The sequence below is a fragment of the Schistocerca gregaria genome, unplaced genomic scaffold, assembly GCF_023897955.1.
Source record: "Schistocerca gregaria isolate iqSchGreg1 unplaced genomic scaffold, iqSchGreg1.2 ptg000470l, whole genome shotgun sequence".
Taxonomy (NCBI): domain Eukaryota; kingdom Metazoa; phylum Arthropoda; class Insecta; order Orthoptera; family Acrididae; genus Schistocerca; species Schistocerca gregaria.
The window spans coordinates 5,992,630-6,019,992 of record NW_026061884.1 but is presented as its reverse complement, the minus strand read 5'-3'; the positions used below and the strand labels follow the sequence as shown (position 1 = coordinate 6,019,992).

General features: G+C 26.4%; 2 long non-coding RNA genes across 2 annotated transcripts in view; one reads left to right on the top strand and one right to left on the bottom strand.

The window, feature by feature from the left end:
• Positions 1-4,589, bottom strand: part of LOC126313211 (uncharacterized) — a 31,684-nt gene extending 27,095 nt beyond the window's left edge. The window contains exon 1 of the long non-coding RNA XR_007555083.1: positions 3,002-4,589. This is a non-coding gene — a long non-coding RNA (uncharacterized LOC126313211). The remainder of the gene's footprint in view (positions 1-3,001) is intronic.
• On the top strand, positions 301-17,370 carry LOC126313209 (uncharacterized). The gene is made up of 2 exons (XR_007555081.1): positions 301-920; positions 16,295-17,370. It is a non-coding gene; the product is annotated as an uncharacterized LOC126313209 (long non-coding RNA).
• Positions 17,371-27,363: the final 9,993 nt, after the last annotated feature.

Genomic DNA, 27,363 nt, shown 5'->3' with positions numbered 1-27,363 from the left:
TACACTCATGAGTAGTTCCTGCATTAGGGGTTAAAATTGATGCAACGCCAGGTCGGTTAAATCAAGGAACATTCACAATAAATCGACCTGGATTATTCTTTGGACAATGCTCAGAAATCTGTGGAGCAAACCACAGATTTATACCAACTGTAATTGAAAGAACTTCAGTAAATTTATTTATTAAGTGATTATCTAAGATAATTTAAGGAGTTAGTTAAAATAAATAACATTAGAGTGTCAATCTAAAGTAACTAAAAAAAATTAGTACACCTTGAAATTCATCAGATGACTGAAAGTAAGTAATGGTCTCTTAAACCAAATAATAGTAAATTAACGACTACTTCTGATGGGGAAATTATATCCAAATCCCTCAAATATCCCCTCTTATATGATTCTCACTATTCATTATATTTTCAGCTACATTAATCTTGTTTAATCAAATAAACTTCTTCTCATTTAAACCTAACCTTATTAAAAGAGCAGAAAAAGGAACAATTGAAATAAAAAACTTAAATTGAAAATGATAACAAATCTATTCTCAACATTTGACCCATCAACTAACATCTTTAATTTATCATTAAATTGAACTAGAACATTTCTAGGACTATTATTAATCCCATCACTATTTTGACTTACACCATCACGAATTAACATTATCTGAAATAAACTAAATTTAACCTTACATAATGAATTTAAAACAGTTCTTGGACCAAAATCATTTAATGGAACAACATTCATTTTCATCTCAATTTTTATTATAATATTATTTAACAATTTCATAGGATTATTCCCTTATATTTTTACTAGAACAAGACATTTAGCATTAACATTTGCAATTGCCCTACCTATATGGCTAAGATTTATATTATTTGGATGAATTAACCATACTAATCATATATTTACACACCTTGTACCACAAGGTACACCGCCTGCATTAATATCATTTATAGTACTAATTGAAACAATTAGTAATGTTATTCGACCAGGTACATTAGCAGTATGGTTGGCAGCAAATATAATTGCAGGACACTTATTATTAACCTTATTAGGAAACACAGGACCATCTATAGCAATAAACTTAATCTCATTACTAATTATTGGACAAATACTTCTATTAATTCTAGAATCAGCAGTAGCAATAATTCAAGCCTATGTTTTCTCAATTCTAAGAACTCTATATTCTAGAGAAGTATATTAAACCTATGTTAACAACTCACTCAAACCACCCATTCCACTTAGTAGACTATAGACCTTGACCATTAACAGGAGCAATTGGAGCAATAGTCCTAGTATCAGGACTAGCAAAATGATTCCACCTATTTAATATTAACTTATTCATAATTGGATTTGGAATTACCCTACTAACTATAATTCAATGATGACGAGATATAGTACGAGAAGGAACATATCAAGGATTACATACAGGATTTGTATCAATTGGATTACGATGAGGAATAATTTTATTTATTGCATCAGAGGTATTATTTTTCGTTTCTTTTTTTTGAGCATTCTTTAGAAGAAGATTAGCACCAACAATTGAACTAGGAATACTATGACCTCCAATAGGAATTCAACCCTTTAACCCTATACAAATTCCATTACTTAATACAGCTATTCTTTTAGCATCAGGAGTAACAGTAACATGAGCACATCATAGTTTAATGGAATCTAATCATACTCAAGCACTACAAGGATTATTCTTCACAGTGTTATTAGGACTATACTTTACAATACTTCAAGCATATGAATATTGAGAAGCACCTTTTACCATTGCAGATGCAGTTTATGGATCAACATTCTTCGTTGCAACAGGATTCCATGGTTTACACGTAATTATTGGAACAATCTTTTTATCAACATGTCTACTTCGACACTCAATAAATCAATTTTCACCAAGACATCACTTTGGATTTGAAGCAGCAGCATGATACTGACACTTCGTAGACGTAGTATGATTATTCTTATATATCTCTATTTATTGATGAGGTAGATAATTGTTTTTCTAGTATAAATAGTACATTTGACTTCCAATCAGAAAGCTTGATATAAATCAAGAAAAACAATTATAATTCTATCAACAAGAGTTTTCATTAGATTTATTATTCCAATAATTGTTATAATCCTGGCAACAACACTATCAAAAAAATTAATTAATGATCGAGAAAAAAGATCACCATTTGAATGTGGGTTTGATCCAAAAAGATCAGCACGAATACCATTCTCAATACGATTCTTCCTAATCGCAGTAATCTTTTTAATTTTTGATGTAGAAATTGCACTAATTCTACCAATTGTAATTATTTTTAAAACTTCAGACATTATAATCTGAACAGTATCAACAATATTTTTTATTCTAGTTCTATTAGGAGGACTATACCATGAATGAAACCAAGGAGCATTACAATGAGCAGAATAAAGGGTTGTAGTTAAATATAACATTTGGGTTGCATTCAAAAAGTATTGATATTATCAATCAACCTTAAATAGAATAAGAAGCGAAATATTGCAGTCAGTTTCGACCTGGAAGATTGGTATGTACTACCCTTATTCTTATTAATTGAAGCCAAAAAGAGGCGTATTACTGTTAATAATATAATTGAACTATAATAGTTCCACTTAAGGAAATGTAAAGCCAATATGAAAGCTGCTAACTTTTTATATTAGCGGTTAAACTCCGTTAACATTTCTAAAATTTATATAGTTTAAATAAAACATTACATTTTCACTGTAAAAATAATATATCTATATTTATAAATACTTAAAAGTAAAAATACTTCCTTAACATCTTCAGTGTCACGCTCTAATTATAAGCTATTTAAGTAAACGAAAAACAATATTACCAAAATAAATATTCAAAAAATAAAAGTTAAAAGATAAATCTTGAAATTAGAATCATATCAACCTTGAATATAACCAATTAAATAAATAAATAATCTATATAAACCTTGACCACCAAGTAATTCACCTCAACCATAATCAAATTACTTAGATGAATAATAACCTATTTTTAAAGGAATAAATCTAATAAACTTAGTTGAAAGAAAAGGTATAAATCATATAGAACCAGCAAATCTAACAAAAGAAAGTATACTTAAAGAAAATAAATTATGAGAAAAATCAAAATTAGAAATAAGATAACCTAAATAAGCACCTAAAATAACAACTGTAATAGTTAAAAACTTTAAATAATAAGGTAAAGCAATCACATGAGGAATAGGAAAAATTAATCAAGATAAAAGACTACCACCAAAAACAGCAACAAACAATAGACCAATTATTCCAAATGAAATATAATAACCCTTATCATCAAAAGAAAATCTAGAATAAAAATTATTATCACCAGATATTGAATAATAAAACAAACGAAAAGAATAAGAAGCAGTTAAACCAGTAGAAAAAAAATAAAGAAAAAAAATTAAACAATTAATTCATCTTATACAAACCATCTCAAGAATTAAATCCTTTGAATAAAATCCCGCTAAAAAAGGTATTCCACACAAAGATAAACTAGAAACATTAAAACAAACTGAAGTTAAAGGTATGAAATTAACAATTGATCCTATAAAACGAATATCCTGAGAATCCTTCAAATTATGAATTATTGAACCTGCACATATAAATAATAATGCCTTAAATAAAGGATGACCCAATAAATGAAAAAATGCAAGCTTTGGATAACCTATAGCCAAAATTCTTATTATTAAACCAAGTTGTCTTAAAGTAGAAAGAGCAATAATCTTCTTTAAATCAAACTCAAAATTAGCGCCCAATCCAGCCATAAATATAGTTATACAACCAATGAAAAGTAAAAATCAACCACAATTATAAGTATCCAATATTGGTCTAAAACGAATTAATAGATAAACACCAGCAGTAACAAGAGTAGAAGAATGAACTAAAGCAGAAACAGGAGTAGGAACTGCTATAGCAGCAGGAAGTCATGAAGAGAAAGGAATCTGAGCTCTCTTAGTTATAGCTGCTAAAACAATTAATATAGTAATGAGCTTTATTTCAAAAGAATTAGAAATAAATCATAATAATAAATATAATTTCAACCACCAAAATTTAACATTCATGCAATAGAAATTAAAATAGCAACATTACCAATACGATTAGAAAGTGCAGTTAATATACCAGCACTATAAGATTTTACATTTTGATAATAAATAACTAAACAATAAGAAACTAAACCTAAACCATCTCAACCTAATAAAATTCTAATTAAATTAGGACTAATAATTAAAAAAACCTATAGAAAGAATAAATATTAAAACAATAATAATAAAACGATTTATATTCTTTTCACCAGATATATAATCCTCTCTATAATAAATAACCAAAGAAGAAATATATATAACAAAAGATATAAAAATAAGAGATATTCAATCCTAAATGAAAGTTATAACAACTATAGAACCATTTAAATTGAAAAGCTCTCACTCAACAAAAACTCTATAATCAATTATTAAATAATAAATACCTAAAATAAAAATTATAGTTCTCGAAATAAACAAAGAAAAAAAACTCAAAGAACAAATAGAAAATAAATTCACGGCCTAAGATGAAAAACTTCATATCATTGATTCCACAAAACAATATTTTTAATTAAAATACTTAAGCAAACTAAACAAAGAAATATTCACCCTTTAAACAGAGAATATTTAAAGGCAATCAATGTAAAAGTAAAAGATGATATTCACGAAAATAACCAAGAGAACAAGTATAAACACCAGAATAATAATTCCCATGCTGAGAATAAGAATATATATACAAAGTATAAACAGCTCTAAAAAAAGATAAAAAAATCAAAGCAAAGAATCTAAAAGAAGATCAAGATATAATTCTATTTAATAATCTAATTTCACCTACCAAATTTAAAGAAGGAGGAGCAGCCATATTTGATGATCTTAAAAGAAATCATCATAAAGCCATTCTTGGCATCATATTAATTATACCCTTGTTAATTAATAATCTTCGTCTACCTAAACGTTCATAAATAATATTAGATAAACAAAATAAACCAGAAGAACATAAACCATGACCAACCATTAGAGAAAGAGAACCTACACAACCTCATCAATTCATAGTCATCAATCCACCAATAACCATTCTTATATGAGCAACAGAAGAATATGCAATTAAAGACTTTAAATCAACCTGACGAAAACAAATAAATCTTACAATAACACCCCCAGATAAACCTAAAGACAATCAAAAATAATTAAACTTTAAACCCAAATAAGAAATAACCTTTATAACACGAAAAATACCATAACCACCTAACTTTAATAAAACACCAGCAAGAATTATTCTACCTGAAATAGGGGCCTCTACATGAGCCTTAGGAAGTCATAAATGAACCAAAAACATAGGTATCTTAACTAAAAAAGCCAAAATTATAAATACATAAAACATAAAATAATAAGAACCAAAATCAACCAATAAAGGAAAATATAAAGTATTAGAAAAATCATAAACCTTAAATAAAACTAATGATAAAGGTAATCTAGCAACCAAAGTATAAAAAATTAAATAAACACCAGCCTGCAAACGCTCAGGTTGATAACCCCAACCCAAAATTAAAAGTAAAGTAGGAACTAATCTAGCCTCAAAAAAAATATAAAAAGAAAGAAGACTTAATCTAGCAAATGAACAATAAAGCATAATTATTAAAATCAAAACCATAAAAACAAAAAAATTAGAATGATATGAACTTAAATAAACTGAACCTCTAGCAGTGATTATTAAAGAACAAATCCAAAAACTAAGTAAAATTAAACTAAAAGAAAAATAATCAATACCAAAATAATATCTAATTATATTCAAATCAGCATATGAATAAACACAAATTATAAAAACAAAACCCGACAGAAACATTAAAGAATGAACCAACCATCAACAATTATTTAATAAACAAAGAGGGATCAAAAAAATAGTTATAAATAAATACTTTAACATAAAGATAAACCAAAAGAATTAAAAAAATCATTACCATGAGAACGAATTATTGAAACTAAAATAGAAAGACCTAAAGCACCCTCACAAACAGAAAAAACTAAAAAAATAACAGGAAAAAAATAATCATAATCAAACTCAATAAGAAAAACAATAACTAACATAAATAAAGAAAGAACAATATATTCTAATCTCAAAAGAACCATTAATAAATGTTTACGTTTAGAAGAAAAAACATAAACACCAGCAAAATAAATCAATAAAGAAGTAAAAATAGAGAATATAAACATTAGTTTTAATAGTTTAAAAAAAACGCCGGTCTTGTAAACCGGAAATAAGTCCAGCCCCCACTTTTAAAACTTCAGAGGTGGAAAAGCTTCCATCATCGGTCCCCAAAACCGGTATTTTAAATAAACTAACCCCTGAAATGATCAAAATAATAATTATATCATTATCAAATGTAATAAATATTAATTTTATTAAATTAAGACACCCAATATCAATAATGCTTTTTATTATCCTTCAAACCTTCCTAGTTGGATTAATAACAGGAACAATAATAGAAAGATATTGATTATCATATATTTTATTTTTAACATTTCTTGGTGGTATACTAGTATTATTTATTTACATTACAAGAATTGCATCAAACGAAATATTTCAGCCTAAATCAATCACTATAATTATTACATTAATAATGTGAGTATTTATCATATTAATATTAATTATTCTAGATATATCTATATTTATAGACTTTTTCAAAAACACCGAAACTATAAATATTGATAATTCAATCAATTATCAAGAAATAACAATATCTTTAGAAAAATTATATAATAGACCAACATTCATTATTACAATAATAATAATAATTTATTTATTTTTAGCACTACTAGCAGTTGTTAAAATCACCAATATTAATCAGGGACCTATTCGTAAAATAAGATAATTACTAATGAATAAACCCTTACGATTAAGACATCCTTTAATTAAAATTATGAATAACTCTTTAATTGACTTACCTGCCCCAACAAATATTTCATTTTGATGAAATTTTGGATCCCTATTAGGGTTATGTTTGGTAATTCAAATCGTAACTGGACTATTTTTAGCTATACATTATACATCAAATATTGAAATAGCATTCAGTAGTGTAGTACACATCTGCCGAGACGTAAATAATGGTTGAATTATCCGAACCTTACACGCAAATGGAGCATCTATATTTTTTATTTGTATTTACTTACATGTAGGACGGGAATTTACTATGGATCTTATATATATATACATACCTGAATAATTGGTACAGTGATTTTATTTTTAGTTATAGCAACTGCATTTATAGGATATGTCTTACCCTGAGGCCAAATATCTTTTTGAGGTACAACAGTAATTACTAATTTATTATCAGCAATCCCATACTTAGGAACAGATTTAGTCCAATGAGTATGAGGAGGATTCGCTGTTGATAATGCAACATTAAATCGATTCTTCACATTCCATTTTGTATTACCATTTATTATTGCTGCTATAGCAGCAATTCATTTATTTTTTCTTCACCAAACAGGATCTAATAATCCTCTTGGACTAAATGGAGATATTGAAAAAATTCCATTCCATCCATACTTTACCTTTAAGGATTCTATTACATTTGTAATAATAACATCATTATTAATTATACTATGTTTAATTAATCCTTACCTATTAGGGGATCCAGATAACTTTGTACCTGCCAACCCATTAGTAACACCAGTTCACATTCAACCAGAATGATATTTCCTATTTGCATATGCAATTCTACGATCTATCCCTAATAAGTTAGGAGGTGTTATTGCATTATTTTTATCAATTAGAATCTTAATAATTTTACCATTTTATAATAAAACACCATTCCAAGGCATTCAATTTTACCCTATTAATCAAATTTTATTCTGAATTATAGTAGTTGTTGTATGCTTACTAACGTGAATTGGTAAACGACCTGTTGAAGAACCTTATATTATAACAGGTCAAATCTTAACAATTATTTACTTCACATATTTCTTAATTAATGTCCATGTCGCAAACGCATGAGATAAATTAATTAAGGAATAAAGTTAATTAGCTTAGGAAAAGCATATGTTTTGAAAACATAAAATTAGAAGTTTAACTCTTCTATTAACTTTTCTCAAAAAATTTCACTAAACAAATGAGATAAATAAAATCTTTAAACCAACAAAGAAAATAAAAAAATTCAAAGATAAAGGTAAAATACTTTTTCAAGCTAAGTACATTAATTTATCATAACGGAACCGTGGTAATGTTCCACGAACCCAAATAAAACCAAAAGATATAATAGCAAGCTTAATAAAAAATATAAAAGAATAAAAATCACCGCCCAAAAAAATTAAAGCCAATAACATTCTTATGAAGACAATTCTAGTATATTCAGCTAAAAAAATTAAAGTAAACCACCCGCACCATACTCAATATTAAATCCTGAAACTAACTCAGATTCCCCTTCAGCAAAATCAAAAGGAGTACGATTAGTTTCAGCTAAGCAAGAAGCAAAACAAGCTAAAGCTAAAGGAAAAGAAATAATAATAAATCAACAATAAAGCTGATAGTTTATAAAATCAAACATATTAAAACTACCAATTAAAATAATTAAAGACAATAAAATTAAAGCTAAACTAACTTCATAAGAAATTGTTTGAGCAACAGAACTAAGAGAACCTAATAATGAATAATTTGAATTAGAAGATCAACCAGCAATTATAACAGTATAAACACCTAATCTAGTACAACATAAAAAAAATAAAAATCCATAAGAAAAAGAACACATATAAGTTAAATAAGGAAAAATTACTCAAACGGCTAAAGAAATCATTAAATTAAAAACAGGGGAAAAATAATAAAGTAGGTAATTAGATATAATAGGAATTGGCTGCTCCTTACAAATTAACTTAATAGCATCTCTAAATGGCTGAGGAATTCCAACAAAACCTACCTTATTTGGACCCTTTCGAATCTGAATATAACCTAAAACCTTACGCTCTAATAAAGTTAAAAAGGCAACACTAATTAAAACACAAATAACCAATAAAAGAAAATTCAAAATAAATATAAATAAATCATAAAGTATCAATTCTATTTGTAGAAAAAATCTACATAAATGAATTCTAAATTCAACACATTAATCTGTCAAAATAGTAAATAAATTAATATTAATCAATATAACAAAAAATATTTTAACCATATGGTCCTTTCGTACTAATATGGATTAACAATCTTAGGATAGAAACCGACCTGGCTCACGCCGGTCTGAACTCAGATCATGTAAGAATTTAAAGGTCGAACAGACCTAATCATTGGGCTCCTGCACCCAAAATTTTTCTTAATCCAACATCGAGGTCGCAATCTGCTTTGTCGATATGAGCTCTCAAAAACAATTACGCTGTTATCCCTAAGGTAACCTAATCTTATGATCATAAATTATGGATCAAAATAACAAACATAAATAAATGATATAATAATGAAGAGTTTATCTATTCTTCATGTCACCCCAACAAAACATCATCATTAAATATAGAAAGACAAACAAAAAACTATATAAAAGTAAAATGTCAAGCTCTATAGGGTCTTCTCGTCCTAAAGAAGAATTTAAGCCTTTTGACTCAAAAGTTAAATTCAAAAATTTATTAAGAGACAGTTGATTTCTCGTCAAGCCATTCATTCCAGCCACTAATTAAGAGACTAAAGATTATGCTACCTTTGCACGGTCAAAATACCGCGGCTCTTTAAAAATACGCTCAGTGAGCAGGCCAGACCTCAAAATATAAACAAGAGGACATGTTTTTGATAAACAGGCGGAAATCAATTTTGCCTAGTTCCTTATAATAAGTTCACAAGGTAAAAATTTCATACAAATAAATATACTAATTCTATCATTATTACAAAAATTTTAAAATTAAATTAATAATCTTAATAAAAAACCTAAAATATTTATAAAATCAAAATAAAAAATAATGAACTAAAACGTAATCTTAAAGATAGGTGGTTTAAAGCTTACTATTATATTTCTATAAAATAAATTATAGGTTATTAACTTCAAAGCTTATCCCTTAAAGAATAAATAAGTTAATATTTTTACTTAAAAAATTAAATAAAAACAAATAACTTTAAAAAATTAAATTTTTTCTTAAGAAACTAGATATCTTGGGAAACGATTAACATCTCATTTCTATAAATAATTTAATAATAATTATGATACATTAACTATAAATTATTTATAAATCAACCCAAATCGAGACAAGTAAAATAAATACTAAAATTTTGATAAACCCTGATACAAAAGGTACAATAAATAAAATCTACTTAAAAAAATTTAAAATAATATTTCATAAAACACTTACATTACCAATAAACTATAATTTAAAAAATCAATTCTATAAAATATACTAAGACAAAAATACAATAAAATTATTTATATTAAATAATTAAATAAACAAAAAATAAATATAATAAAATAAATAATCAAGATATCCTGATTTGCACAGAAAAATTTTCAGTGTAAATGAAACACTTTACTAATAAGTTATATCTTGAAACTCTTCCTAGATACACTTTCCAGTACATCTACTATGTTACGACTTATCTCATCTAAATTGAAGCTACTTTAAAATAAAATAGAATAATCAATAATGAGAGCGACGGGCGATGTGTACACATCTCAGAGCCAATATCAGTTAAATTAAATAAATTAAATTACTATCAAATCCACCTTCATTAACAGTATTTCACTATCAAATCCGTTATAAACAAAAATCTATTGTAACCCACCTCCTCTTAACTATAAGCTGCACCTTGACCTGAAATATTTTATAATTATAAATCTTGAGAATTATAACTCTAAAAAGATTCTCTGATAACGGAGATATACAAACAAATAAATTAAGTAGAGTAAATCGAGTATTATCAATCATGGGGTAGGTTCCTCTGAATGGAATGAGATACCGCCAAATTCTTTGGGTTTAAAGACCTTAACTAATAGTACCCTGGTAAATATAATTAACATTTAAAATAATAGGGTATCTAATCCTAGTTTATTATTTTAATTTCACAGATTCATAAAAAGGGCCACAAATAAATTTTAACATTTCACCTTACAAATTTATATTTCAACCCTAATAATATAAACAACTGTTTTAACCAATAATATTCACTTGTATCAATCGTATAACCGCGGCTGCTGGCACGAATTATGCCGATACTAAATCAATTGCTAAATCCAAAATCACTTGATAATTAAATCAAATTACTGCAAAAAGAACATTTAGTCTAACAAAACTTACATATAATACAAAGAAAAAGTGAATAAACAAGCAAGAATAAAACTTATAACAATAAAAAATAAGAAAATTTTAAATCTATTAATTCAGGAAAAAATAAAAGATTCAAATATTTAAAGAAAAAAAAAGAAAAAAACCACAAACATTAGCAAAAAAAAAAAGAAACGCCTCTATGTATGACCACAACAACTTCTCTATTATATATAATTAAAGATTAATATGGAACATGTATAGCAATAAATGTATTATATTCTTTCTTATTTAATCTTTCTTTTCACTAATAAATAAAGAAAGATTAAATAATATAATAAATATATTTTATACAATTATGTAATTTAATATAATATGTTATTAATATGAATTCTTTTTTTATATTAAGTTAACTTTCATATATATTAGTTAAATAGTCTAATTATAGATAATGTACATAATTATATTATTATAATTAATATAATTATTTATATTAATTATAATATTTTATATTTAAATTAATAATTTTATTTATTATATCCAATTATAATAATATTAAATATTAAATTACATATTATTATATATATTATATTATAATAACCTATTTTAAGCTAAAAACATAAGTAGCTATAATCCTAGGTAAATAATTGCATTAAAATAATCAATTGATAATGGTAAGATGAACTTATAATACTTTAATTTCAATTAAATGTAATATATTAATATAAATTATTTATTATATATATATATATATAAAAAAATGAGCAGGATAAATTAATCCTAATTAAACAAAATAATACATAAAAGAATTTCAAAAAAAAACTTTCGATTTATATATTAAATAAATGAAGTGCCTGATTAAAGGGTTACCTTGATAGGGTAAATAAAGTAAATAAAATTACCTTCATTAAAATTACATAAGATAGAATTAAACTACCTCCTTTAGTATCAAAAACTAACGTGCATCATAAACCTTAATGTAAAAAGGTAAGCTAAACAAGCTAATGGGTTCATACCCCATTTATAGAGGTATCAATCCTCTCCTTTTTAATGACCAACAACTCTACAAAACTTCTCTTCCTATCAACATTAATGATAGGAACGATCCTGTCCATTTCATCAAATTCCTGATTTGGGGTTTGAATAGGACTTGAGATCAACTTACTTTCATTTATTCCGCTCCTAACAAGAAATAAAAATATAATAATAAATGAATCATCAATTAAATATTTTATTGTCCAAGCAATAGCATCGACAATATTATTATTTTCAATTTTGCTGATTCATATAAAATATCCCATGGGATGGGAAACAGAATTTATCCCATCAATAATAATTAGATCTAGACTATTATTAAAGATTGGAGCTGCACCTTTCCATTTCTGATTTCCAGAAGTTATAGGAGCATCAAGATGAAATAATTGTTTAACATTAATAACATGACAAAAAATCGCCCCAATAATGGTCTTATCTTATTGTATTCAATTAAGAACTTTTATTTGAACAATTATTATCTTAAGAATTATTATTGGGGCAATAGGAGATTTAAATCAAACATCCTTACGACAACTTTTAGCATATTCATCAATCAGACATCTAGGTTGAATAATTAGATCATTAACAGTCAGAGAAAACATCTGAGAACTATACTTCATTATTTACTCACTATCAAGATTAATTATAGTTTTATTATTTAATCAAATTTATTCAGCCAGAAATATAAAAACCGAAATTAAATTCATAATATTCTTATCTTTATTATCTTTAGGTGGACTACCACCATTCCTTGGATTCTTACCAAAATGAATTGTAATACAATCATTAATAGAAAACAATATAACAACTATTATAACTATTATAGTTGTATTAACTACAATTACACTCTACTACTATATACGTATTAGATTCTCAGCTCTAATTATATCATACACAGAAAATTCGTGATCTATAAAGATAAAGTCCCAAAAATCAAGAATCATTCTTCCTATAACAGTAATAATTTCAACAATAGGATTGATTTCAACATCAACCTTAATTTCATTATACTAAGGACTTAAGTTAATCAAACTAATAACCTTCAAAGTTATAATTAAAAGAATAATCTTTTAGGCCTTAGTAAAATTTTACACCTCTAGAATTGCAGTCTAGAATCATAATTGAATATAAGACCTAAATATGATAAGAGAGAAAACATCTCATAAGTAGATTTACAGTCTACCACCTAAAATTCAGCCATCTTACCGCAAAAATGATTATTCTCAACAAACCATAAGGACATTGGTACTTTATACTTCATATTTGGAGCATGAGCAGGAATAGTAGGAACATCAATAAGAATACTTATTCGTGCTGAACTTGGCCAACCCGGATCTCTAATTGGGGATGACCAGATTTATAATGTTATTATTACAGCTCACGCATTCGTAATAATTTTCTTTATAGTAATACCTATTATAATTGGTGGATTTGGTAATTGACTTGTTCCACTAATAATTGGTGCACCAGATATAGCATTTCCACGAATAAATAATATAAGTTTTTGATTACTACCACCTTCACTAACCCTTCTTCTTACATCTTCTATAGTAGATAATGGTGCTGGTACAGGATGAACAGTTTACCCTCCTCTAGCAGGAGCTATTGCACACGGGGGTGCATCTGTAGATCTAGCTATTTTTTCACTGCACTTAGCAGGTGTATCATCTATTCTTGGTGCAGTGAATTTCATTACAACAGCAATTAATATACGATCAGAAAGTATAACTTTAGATCAAACACCTTTATTTGTATGATCTGTAGCTATTACAGCATTACTTCTCCTTCTTTCACTTCCAGTTTCAGCAGGAGCTATTACTATATTATTAACAGATCGAAATTTAAATACATCATTCTTTGACCCTGCAGGAGGGGGTGACCCAATTCTATATCAACATCTATTTTGATTCTTTGGACACCCAGAAGTTTATATTTTAATTCTACCGGGGTTCGGAATTATTTCACATATTGTATGTCAAGAAAGAGGAAAAATTGAATCATTTGGAACATTAGGTATAATTTATGCTATACTATCAATTGGACTAATAGGATTTATTGTATGAGCACATCATATATTTACAGTAGGAATGGATGTTGACACACGAGCATATTTTACATCAGCAACAATAATTATTGCTGTACCTACAGGAATTAAGGTATTTAGATGATTAGCTACATTATATGGAACTAAATTCAAGTTCAATCCACCATTATTATGAGCTCTAGGATTTATTTTCCTATTTACAATTGGTGGATTAACAGGATTAGTATTAGCAAATTCATCACTTGATATTGTATTACATGATACATATTATGTAGTAGCCCACTTTCATTATGTATTATCTATAGGAGCAGTATTTGCAATTATAGGAGGTGTCATTCAATGATATCCACTATTTACAGGATTAACTATAAATAATACATGATTAAAAATCCAATTTACAATTATATTCATTGGAGTAAATTTAACATTCTTTCCTCAACACTTCCTAGGATTAGCAGGAATACCTCGACGATACTCTGAGTACCCAGACGCATATACATCATGAAACGTAGTATGAAGAATTGGGTCTACAATTTATATTGTAGGAATCATTATATTCATTGTAATTATATGAGAAAGAATGATTACAAACCGAGCAATTATATTTAGAGCTAACATAAGAAGATCAACAGAATGACTACAAAATAACCCTCCTGCAGAACATAGTTACTCAGAATTACCATTAATCTCTAGATTCTAATATGGCAGATTAGTGCAGTAGATTTAAGCTCTACAAATAAAGGTTTGACCTTTTATTAGAAAATATTTATTAATGGCAACATGATCAAATTTATCTCTTTAAGATGGAGCTTCACCATTAATGGAGCAATTATCATTCTTTCATGATCATACTATGGTCGTATTATTATTAATTACAGTAATTGTAGGTTATGCCCTAAGTTATATATTATTTATTGCCTATACTAACCGTAATATACTTCATGGACATTTAATTGAAACAATCTGAACAGCTTTACCAGCAATTACATTAATTTTTATTGCCCTTCCATCATTACGACTATTATATTTACTTGATGATTCAGTAGATGCAATAATTACAATTAAAACCATTGAACGACAATGATATTGAAGATATGAATATTCAGACTTCATAGACGTAGAATTTGACACTTATATAACACCAGAACAAGACCTAGAAAATGATGGATTCCGACTACTAGATGTAGATAACCGAACAATCCTACCAATAAATACATAAGTACGAGTATTAACAAGAGCATCAGATGTTCTACACTCATGAGCAGTTCCTGCATTAGGGGTTAAAATTGATGCAACGCCAGGTCGGTTAAATCAAGGAACATTCACAATAAATCGACCTGGATTATTCTTTGGACAATGCTCAGAAATCTGTGGAGCAAACCACAGATTTATACCAATTGTAATTGAAAGAACTTCAGTAAATTTATTTATTAAGTGATTATCTAAGATAATTTAAGGAGTTAGTTAAAATAAATAACATTAGAGTGTCAATCTAAAGTAACTAAAAAAAATTAGTACACCTTGAAATTCATCAGATGACTGAAAGTACTTAAATTGAAAATGATAACAAATCTATTCTCAACATTTGACCCATCAACTAACATCTTTAATTTATCATTAAATTGAACTAGAACATTTCTAGGACTATTATTAATCCCATCACTATTTTGACTTACACCATCACGAATTAACATTATCTGAAATAAACTAAATTTAACCTTACATAATGAATTTAAAACATTTCTTGGACCAAAATCATTTAATGGAACAACATTCATTTTCATCTCAATTTTTATTATAATTTTATTTAACAATTTCATAGGATTATTCCCTTATATTTTTACTAGAACAAGACATTTAGCATTAACATTTGCAATTGCCCTACCTATATGGCTAAGATTTATATTATTTGGATGAATTAACCATATTAATCATATATTTACACACCTTGTACCACAAGGTACACCGCCTGCATTAGTATCATTTATAGTACTAATTGAAACAATTAGTAATGTTATTCGACCAGGTACATTAGCAGTACGGTTGGCAGCAAATATAATTGCAGGACACTTATTATTAACCTTATTAGGAAACACAGGACCATCTATAGCAATAAACTTAATCTCATTACTAATTATTGGACAAATACTTCTATTAATTCTAGAATCAGCAGTAGCAATAATTCAAGCCTATGTTTTCTCAATTCTAAGAACTCTATATTCTAGAGAAGTATATTAAACCTATGTTAACAACTCACTCAAACCACCCATTCCACTTAGTAGACTATAGACCTTGACCATTAACAGGAGCAATTCGTGCAATAGTCCTAGTATCAGGACTAGCAAAATGATTCCACCTATTTAATATTAACTTATTCATAATTGGATTTGGAATTACCCTACTAACTATAATTCAATGATGACGAGATGTAGTACGAGAAGGAACATATCAAGGATTACATACAGGATTTGTATCAATTGGATTACGATGAGGAATAATTTTATTTATTGCATCAGAGGTATTATTTTTCGTTTCTTTTTTTTGAGCATTCTTTAGAAGACGATTAGCACCAACAATTGAACTAGGAATACTATGACCTCCAATAGGAATTCAACCCTTTAACCCTATACAAATTCCATTACTTAATACAGCTATTCTTTTAGCATCAGGAGTAACAGTAACATGAGCACATCATAGTTTAATGGAATCTAATCATACTCAAGCAGTACAAGGATTATTCTTCACAGTGTTATTAGGACTATACTTTACAATACTTCAAGCATATGAATATTGAGAAGCACCTTTTACCATTGCAGATGCAGTTTATGGATCAACATTCTTCGTTGCAACAGGATTCCATGGTTTACACGTAATTATTGGAACAATCTTTTTATCAACATGTCTACTTCGACACTCAATAAATCAATTTTCACCAAGACATCACTTTGGATTTGAAGCAGCAGCATGATACTGACACTTCGTAGACGTAGTATGATTATTCTTATATATCTCTATTTATTGATGAGGTAGATAATTGTTTTTCTAGTATAAATAGTACATTTGACTTCCAATCAGAAAGCTTGATATAAATCAAGAAAAACAATTCTAATTCTATCAACAAGAGTTTTCATTAGATTTATTATTCCAATAATTGTTATAATCCTGGCAACAACACTATCAAAAAAATTAATTAATGATCGAGGAAAAAGATCACCATTTGAATGTGGGTTTGATCCAAAAAGATCAGCACGAATACCATTCTCAATACGATTCTTCCTAATCGCAGTAATCTTTTTAATTTTTGATGTAGAAATTGCACTGATTCTACCAATTGTAATTATTTTTAAAACTTCAGACATTATAATCTGAACAGTATCAACAATATTTTTTATTCTAGTTCTATTAGGAGGACTATACCATGAATGAAACCAAGGAGCATTACAATGAGCAGAATAAAGGGTTGTAGTTAAATATAACATTTGGGTTGCATTCAAAAAGTATTGATATTATCAATCAACCTTAAATAGAATAAGAAGCGAAATATTGCAGTCAGTTTCGACCTGGAAGATTGGTATGTACTACCCTTATTCTTATTAATTGAAGCCAAAAAGAGGCGTATTACTGTTAATAATATAATTGAACTATAATAGTTCCAATTAAGGAAATGTAAAGCCAATATGAAAGCTGCTAACTTTTTATATTAGCGGTTAAACTCCGTTAACATTTCTAAAATTTATATAGTTTAAATAAAACATTACATTTTCACTGTAAAAATAATATATCTATATTTATAAATACTTAAAAGTAAAAATACTTCCTTAACATCTTCAGTGTCACGCTCTAATTATAAGCTATTTAAGTAAACGAAAAACATTATTACCAAAATAAATATTCAAAAAATAAAAGTTAAAAGATAAATCTTGAAATTAGAATCATATCAACCTTGAATATAACCAATTAAATAATAAATAATCTATATAAACCTTGACCACCAAGTAATTCACCTCAACCATAATCAAATGACTTAGATGAATAATAACCTATTTTTAAAGGAATATATCTAATAAACTTAGTTGAAAGAAAAGGTATAAATCATATAGAACCAGCAAATCTAACAAAAGAAAGTATACTTAAATAAAATAAATTATGAGAAAAATCAAAATTAGAAATAAGATAACCTAAATAAGCACCTAAAATAACAACTGTAATAGTTAAAAACTTTAAATAATTAGGTAAAGCAATCACATGAGGAATAGGAAAAATTAATCAAGATAAAAGACTACCACCAAAAACAGCAACAAACAATAGACCAATTATTCCAAATGAAATATAATAACCCTTATCATCAAAAGAAAATCTAGAATAAAAATTATTATCACCAGATATTGAATAATAAAACAAACGAAAAGAATAAGAAGCAGTTAAACCAGTAGAAAAAAAATAAAGAAAAAAAATTAAAAAATTAATTCATCTTAAACAAACCATCTCAAGAATTAAATCCTTTGAATAAAATCCCGCTAAAAAAGGTATTCCACACAAAGATAAACTAGAAACATTAAAACAAACTGAAGTTAAAGGTATGAAATTAACAATTGATCCTATAAAACGAATATCCTGAGAATCCTTCAAATTATGAATTATTGAACCTGCACATATAAATAATAATGCCTTAAATAAAGCATGAGCCAATAAATGAAAAAATGCAAGCTTTGGATAACCTATAGCCAAAATTCTTATTATTAAACCAAGTTGTCTTAAAGTAGAAAGAGCAATAATCTTCTTTAAATCAAACTCAAAATTAGCGCCCAATCCAGCCATAAATATAGTTATACAACCAATTAAAAGTAAAAATCAACCACAATTATAATTACCCAATATTGGTCTAAAACGAATTAATAAATAAACACCAGCAGTAACAAGAGTAGAAGAATGAACTAAAGCAGAAACAGGAGTAGGAGCTGCTATAGCAGCAGGAAGTCATGAAGAGAAAGGAATCTGAGCTCTCTTAGTTATAGCTGCTAAAACAATTAATATAGTAATGAGCTTTATTTCAAAAGAATTAGAAATAAAATCATAATAATAAATATAATTTCAACCACCAAAATTTAACATTCATGCAATAGAAATTAAAATAGCAACATTACCAATACGATTAGAAAGTGCAGTTAATATACCAGCACTATAAGATTTTACATTTTGATAATAAATAACTAAACAATAAGAAACTAAACCTAAACCATCTCAACCTAATAAAATTCTAATTAAATTAGGACTAATAATTAAAAAACCTATAGAAAGAATAAATATTAAAACAATAATAATAAAACGATTTATATTCTTTTCACCAGATATATAATCCTCTCTATAATAAAAAACCAAAGAAGAAATATATATAACAAAAGATATAAAAATAAGAGATATTCAATCCAAAATTAAAGTTATAACAACTATAGAACCATTTAAATTGAAAAGCTCTCACTCAACAAAAACTCTATAATCAATTATTAAATAATAAATACCTAAAATAAAAATTATAGTTCTCGAAATAAACAAAGAAAAAAAACTCAAAGAACAAATAGAAAATAAATTCACGGCCTAAGATGAAAAACTTCATATCATTGATTCCACAAAACAATATTTTTAATTAAAATACTTAAGCAAACTAAACAAAGAAATATTCACCCTTTAAACAGAGAATATTTAAAGGCAATCAATGTAAAAGTAAAAGATGATATTCACGACAATAACCAAGAGAACAAGTATAAACACCAGAATAATAATTCCCATGCTGAGAATAAGAATAAATATACAAAGTATAAACAGCTCTAAAAAAAGATAAAAAAATCAAAGCAAAGAATCTAAAAGAAGATCAAGATATAATTCTATTTAATAATCTAATTTCACCTACCAAATTTAAAGAAGGAGGTGCAGCCATATTTGATGATCTTAAAAGAAATCATCATAAAGCCATTCTTGGCATCAAATTAATTATACCCTTGTTAATTAATAATCTTCGTCTACCTAAACGTTCATAAATAATATTAGATAAACAAAATAAACCAGAAGAACATAAACCATGACCAACCATTAGAGAAAGAGAACCTACACAACCTCATCAATTCATAGTCATCAATCCACCAATAACCATTCTTATATGAGCAACAGAAGAATATGCAATTAAAGACTTTAAATCAACCTGACGAAAACAAATAAATCTTACAATAACACCCCCAGATAAACCTAAAGACAATCAAAAATAATTAAACTTTAAACCCAAATAAGAAATAACCTTTATAACACGAAAAATACCATAACCACCTAACTTTAATAAAACACCAGCAAGAATTATTCTACCTGAAATAGGGGCCTCTACATGAGCCTTAGGAAGTCATAAATGAACCAAAAACATAGGTATCTTAACTAAAAAAGCCAAAATTATAAATACATAAAACATAAAATAATAAGAACCAAAATCAACCAATAAAGGAAAATATAAAGTATTAGAAAAATCATAAACCTTAAATAAAACTAATAATAAAGGTAATCTAGCAACCAAAGTACAAAAAATTAAATAAACACCAGCCTGCAAACGCTCAGGTTGATAACACCAACCCAAAATTAAAAGTAAAGTAGGAACTAATCTAGCCTCAAAAAAAATATAAAAAGAAAGAAGACTTAATCTAGCAAATGAACAATAAAGCATAATTATTAAAATCAAAACCATAAAAACAAAAAAATTAGAATGATATGAACTTAAATAAACTGAACCTCTAGCAGTGATTATTAAAGAACAAATCCAAAAACTAAGTAAAATTAAACTAAAAGAAAAATAATCAATACCAAAATAATATCTAATTATATTCAAATCAGCATATGAATAAACACAAATTATAAAAACAAAACCCGACAGAAACATTAAAGAATGAACCAACCATCAACAATTATTTAATAAACAAAGAGGGATCAAAAAAATGGTTATAAATAAATACTTTAACATAAAGATAAACCAAAAGAATTAAAAAATCATTACCATGAGAACGAATTATTGAAACTAAAATAGAAAGACCTAAAGCACCCTCACAAACAGAAAAAACTAAAAAAATAACAGGAAAAAAATAATCATAATCAAACTCAATAAGAAAAACAATAACTAACATAAATAAAGAAAGAACAATATATTCTAATCTCAAAAGAACCATTAATAAATGTTTACGTTTAGAAGAAAAAACATAAACACCAGCAAAATAAATCAATAAAGAAGTAAAAATAGAGAATATAAACATTAGTTTTAATAGTTTAAAAAAAACGCCGGTCTTGTAAACCGGAAATAAGTCCAGCCCCCACTTTTAAAACTTCAGAGGTGGAAAAGCTTCCATCATCGGTCCCCAAAACCGGTATTTTAAATAAACTAACCCCTGAAATGATCAAAATAATAATTATATCATTATCAAATGTAATAAATATTAATTTTATTAAATTAAGACACCCAATATCAATAATGCTTTTTATTATCCTTCAAACCTTCCTAGTTGGATTAATAACAGGAACAATAATAGAAAGATATTGATTATCATATATTTTATTTTTAACATTTCTTGGTGGTCTACTAGTATTATTTATTTACATCACAAGAATTGCATCAAACGAAATATTTCAGCCTAAATCAATCACTATAATTATTACATTAATAATGTGAGTATTTATCATATTAATATTAATTATTCTAGATATATCTATATTTATAGACTTTTTCAAAAACACCGAAACTATAAATATTGATAATTCAATCAATTATCAAGAAATAACAATATCTTTAGAAAAATTATATAATAGACCAACATTCATTATTACAATAATAATAATAATTTATTTATTTTTAGCACTACTAGCAGTTGTTAAAATCACCAATATTAATCAGGGACCTATTCGTAAAATAAGATAATTACTAATGAATAAACCCTTACGATTAAGACATCCTTCAATTAAAATTATTAATAACTCTTTAATTGACTTACCTGCCCCAACAAATATTTCATTTTGATGAAATTTTGGATCCCTATTAGGGTTATGTTTGGTAATTCAAATCGTAACTGGACTATTTTTAGCTATACATTATACATCAAATATTGAAATAGCATTCAGTAGTGTAGTACACATCTGCCGAGACGTAAATAATGGTTGAATTATCCGAACCTTACACGCAAATGGAGCATCTATATTTTTTATTTGTATTTACTTACATGTAGGACGGGGAATTTACTATGGATCTTATATATATATACATACCTGAATAATTGGTACAGTGATTTTATTTTTAGTTATAGCAACTGCATTTATAGGATATGTCTTACCCTGAGGCCAAATATCTTTTTGAGGTACAACAGTAATTACTAATTTATTATCAGCAATCCCATACTTAGGAACAGATTTAGTCCAATGAGTATGAGGAGGATTCGCTGTTGATAATGCAACATTAAATCGATTCTTCACATTCCATTTTGTATTACCATTTATTATTGCTGCTATAGCAGCAATTCATTTATTTTTTCTTCACCAAACAGGATCTAATAATCCTCGTGGACTAAATGGAGATATTGAAAAAATTCCATTCCATCCATACTTTACCTTTAAGGATTCTATTACTTTTGTAATAATAACATCATTATTAATTATACTATGTTTAATTAATCCTTACCTATTAGGAGATCCAGATAACTTTGTACCTGCCAACACATTAGTAACACCAGTTCACATTCAACCAGAATGATATTTCCTATTTGCATATGCAATTCTACGATCTATCCCTAATAAGTTAGGAGGTGTTATTGCATTATTTTTATCAATTAGAATCTTAATAATTTTACCATTTTATAATAAAACACCATTCCGAGGCATTCAATTTTACCCTATTAATCAAATTTTATTCTGAATTATAGTAGTTGTTGTATGCTTACTAACGTGAATTGGTAAACGACCTGTTGAAGAACCTTATATTATAACAGGTCAAATCTTAACAATTATTTACTTCACATATTTCTTAATTAATGTCCATGTCGCAAACGCATGAGATAAATTAATTAAGGAATAAAGTTAATTAGCTTAGGAAAAGCATATGTTTTGAAAACATAAAATTAGAAGTTTAACTCTTCTATTAACTTTTCTCAAAAAATTTCACTAAACAAATGAGATAAATAAAATCTTTAAACCAACAAAGAAAATAAAAAAATTCAAAGATAAAGGTAAAAAACTTTTTCAAGCTAAGTACATTAATTTATCATAACGGAACCGTGGTAATGTTCCACGAACCCAAATAAAACCAAAAGATATAATAGCAAGCTTAATAAAAAATATAAAAGAATAAAAATCACCGCCCAAAAAAATTAAAGCCAATAACATTCTTATGAAGACAATTCTAGTATATTCAGCTAAAAAAATTAAAGTAAAACCACCCGCACCATACTCAATATTAAATCCTGAAACTAACTCAGATTCCCCTTCAGCAAAATCAAAAGGAGTACGATTAGTTTCAGCTAAGGAAGAAGCAAAACAAGCTAAAGCTAAAGGAAAAGAAATAATAATAAATCAACAATAAAGCTGATAGTTTATAAAATCAAACATATTAAAACTACCAATTAAAATAATTAAAGACAATAAAATTAAAGCTAAACTAACTTCATAAGAAATTGTTTGAGCAACAGAACGAAGAGAACCTAATAATGAATAATTTGAATTAGAAGATCAACCAGCAATTATAACAGTATAAACACCTAATCTAGTACAACATAAAAAAAATAAAAATCCATAAGAAAAAGAACACATATAAGTTAAATAAGGAAAAATTACTCAAACGGCTAAAGAAATCATTAAATTAAAAACAGGGGAAAAATAATAAAGTAGGTAATTAGATATAATAGGAATTGGCAGCTCCTTACAAATTAACTTAATAGCATCTCTAAATGGCTGAGGAATTCCAACAAAACCTACCTTATTTGGACCCTTTCGAATCTGAATATAACCTAAAACCTTACACTCTAATAAAGTTAAAAAGGCAACACTAATTAAAACACAAATAACCAATAAAAGAAAATTCAAAATAAATATAAATAAATCATAAAGTATCAATACTATTTGTAGAAAAAATCTACATAAATCAATTCTAAATTCAACACATTAATCTGTCAAAATAGTAAATAAATTAATATTAATCAATATAACAAAAAATATTTTAACCATATGGTCCTTTCGTACTAATATGGATTAACAATCTTAGGATAGAAACCGACCTGGCTCACGCCGGTCTGAACTCAGATCATGTAAGAATTTAAAGGTCGAACAGACCTAATCATTGGGCTCCTGCACCCAAAATTTTTCTTAATCCAACATCGAGGTCGCAATCTGCTTTGTCGATATGAGCTCTCAAAAACAATTACGCTGTTATCCCTAAGGTAACTTAATCTTATGATCATAAATTATGGATCAAAATAACAAACATAAATAAATGATATAATAATGAAGAGTTTATCTATTCTTCATGTCACCCCAACAAAACATCATCATTAAATATAGAAAGACAAACAAAAAACTATATAAAAGTAAAATGTCAAGCTCTATAGGGTCTTCTCGTCCTAAAGAAGAATTTAAGCCTTTTGACTCAAAAGTTAAATTCAAAAATTTATTAAGAGACAGTTGATTTCTCGTCAAGCCATTCATTCCAGCCACTAATTAAGAGACTAATGATTATGCTACCTTTGCACGGTCAAAATACCGCGGCTCTTTAAAAATACGCTCAGTGAGCAGGCCAGACCTCAAAATATAAACAAGAGCACATGTTTTTGATAAACAGGCGGAAATCAATTTTGCCTAGTTCCTTATAATAAGTTCACAAGGTAAAAATTTCATACAAATAAATATACTAATTCTATCATTATTACAAAAATTTTAAAATTAAATTAATAATCTTAATAAAAAACCTAAAATATTTATAAAATCAAAATAAAAAATAATGAACTAAAACGTAATCTTAAAGATAGCTGGTTTAAAGCTTACTATTATATTTCTATAAAATAAATTATAGGTTATTAACTTCAAAGCTTATCCCTTAAAGAATAAATAAGTTAATATTTTTACTTAAAAAATTAAATAAAAACAAATAACTTTAAAAAATTAAATTTTTTCTTAAGAAACTAGATATCTTGGGAAACGATTAACATCTCATTTCTATAAATAATTTAATAATAATTATGATACATTAACTATAAATTATTTATAAATCAACCCAAATAGAGACAAGTAAAATAAATACTAAAATTTTGATAAACCCTGATACAAAAGGTACAATAAATAAAATCTACTTAAAAAATTTAAAATAATATTTCATAAAACACTTACATTACCAATAAACTATAATTTAAAAAATCAATTCTATAAAATATACTAAGACAAAAATACAATAAAATTATTTATATTAAATAATTAAATAAACAAAAAATAAAAATAATAAAATAAATAATCAAGATATCCTGATTTGCACAGAAAAATTTTCAGTGTAAATGAAACACTTTACTAATAAGTTATATCTTGAAACTCTTCCTAGATACACTTTCCAGTACATCTACTATGTTACGACTTATCTCATCTAAATTGAAGCTACTTTAAAATAAAATAGAATAATCAATAATGAGAGCGACGGGCGATGTGTACACATCTCAGAGCCAATATCAGTTAAATTAAATAAATTAAATTACTATCAAATCCACCTTCATTAACAGTATTTCACTATCAAATCCGTTATAAACAAAAATCTATTGTAACCCACCTCCTCTTAACTATAAGCTGCACCTTGACCTGAAATATTTTATAATTATAAATCTTGAGAATTATAACTCTAAAGAGATTCTCTGATAACGGAGATATACAAACAAATAAATTAAGTAGAGTAAATCGTGTATTATCAATCATGGGGTAGGTTCCTCTGAATGGAATGAGATACCGCCAAATTCTTTGGGTTTAAAGACCTTAACTAATAGTACCCTGGTAAATATAATTAACATTTAAAATAATAGGGTATCTAATCCTAGTTTATTATTTAAATTTCACAGATTCATAAAAAGGGCCACAAATAAATTTTAACATTTCACCTTACAAATTTATATTTCAACCCTAATAATATAAACAACTGTTTTAACCAATAATATTCACTTGTATCAATCGTATAACCGCGGCTGCTGGCACGAATTATGCCGATACTAAATCAATTGCTAAATCCAAAATCACTTGATAATTAAATCAAATTACTGCAAAAAGAACATTTAGTCTAACAAAACTTAAATATAATACAAAGAAAAAGTGAATAAACAAGCAAGAATAAAACTTTTAACAATAAAAAATAAGAAAATTTTAAATCTATTAATTCAGGAAAAAATAAAAGATTCAAATATTTAAAGAAAAAAAAAGAAAAAAACCACAAACATTAGCAAAAAAAAAAAAAAAGAAACGCCCCTATGTATGACCACAACAACTTCTCTATTATATATAATTAAAGATTAATATGGAACATGTATAGCAATAAATGTATTATATTCTTTCTTATTTAATCTTTCTTTTCACTAATAAATAAAGAAAGATTAAATAATATAATAAATATATTTTATACAATTATGTAATTTAATATAATATGTTATTAATATGAATTCTTTTTTTATATTAAGTTAACTTTCATATATATTAGTTAAATAATCTAATTATAGATAATTTACATAATTATATTATTATAATTAATATAATTATTTATATTAATTATAATATTTTATATTTAAATTAATAATTTTATTTATTATATCCAATTATAATAATATTAAATATTAAATTACATATTATTATATATATTATATTATAATAACCTATTTTAAGCTAAAAACATAAGTAGCTATAATCCTAGGTAAATAATTGCATTAAAATAATCAATTGATAATGGTAAGATGAACTTATAATACTTTAAACTCAATTAAATGTAATATATTAATATAAATT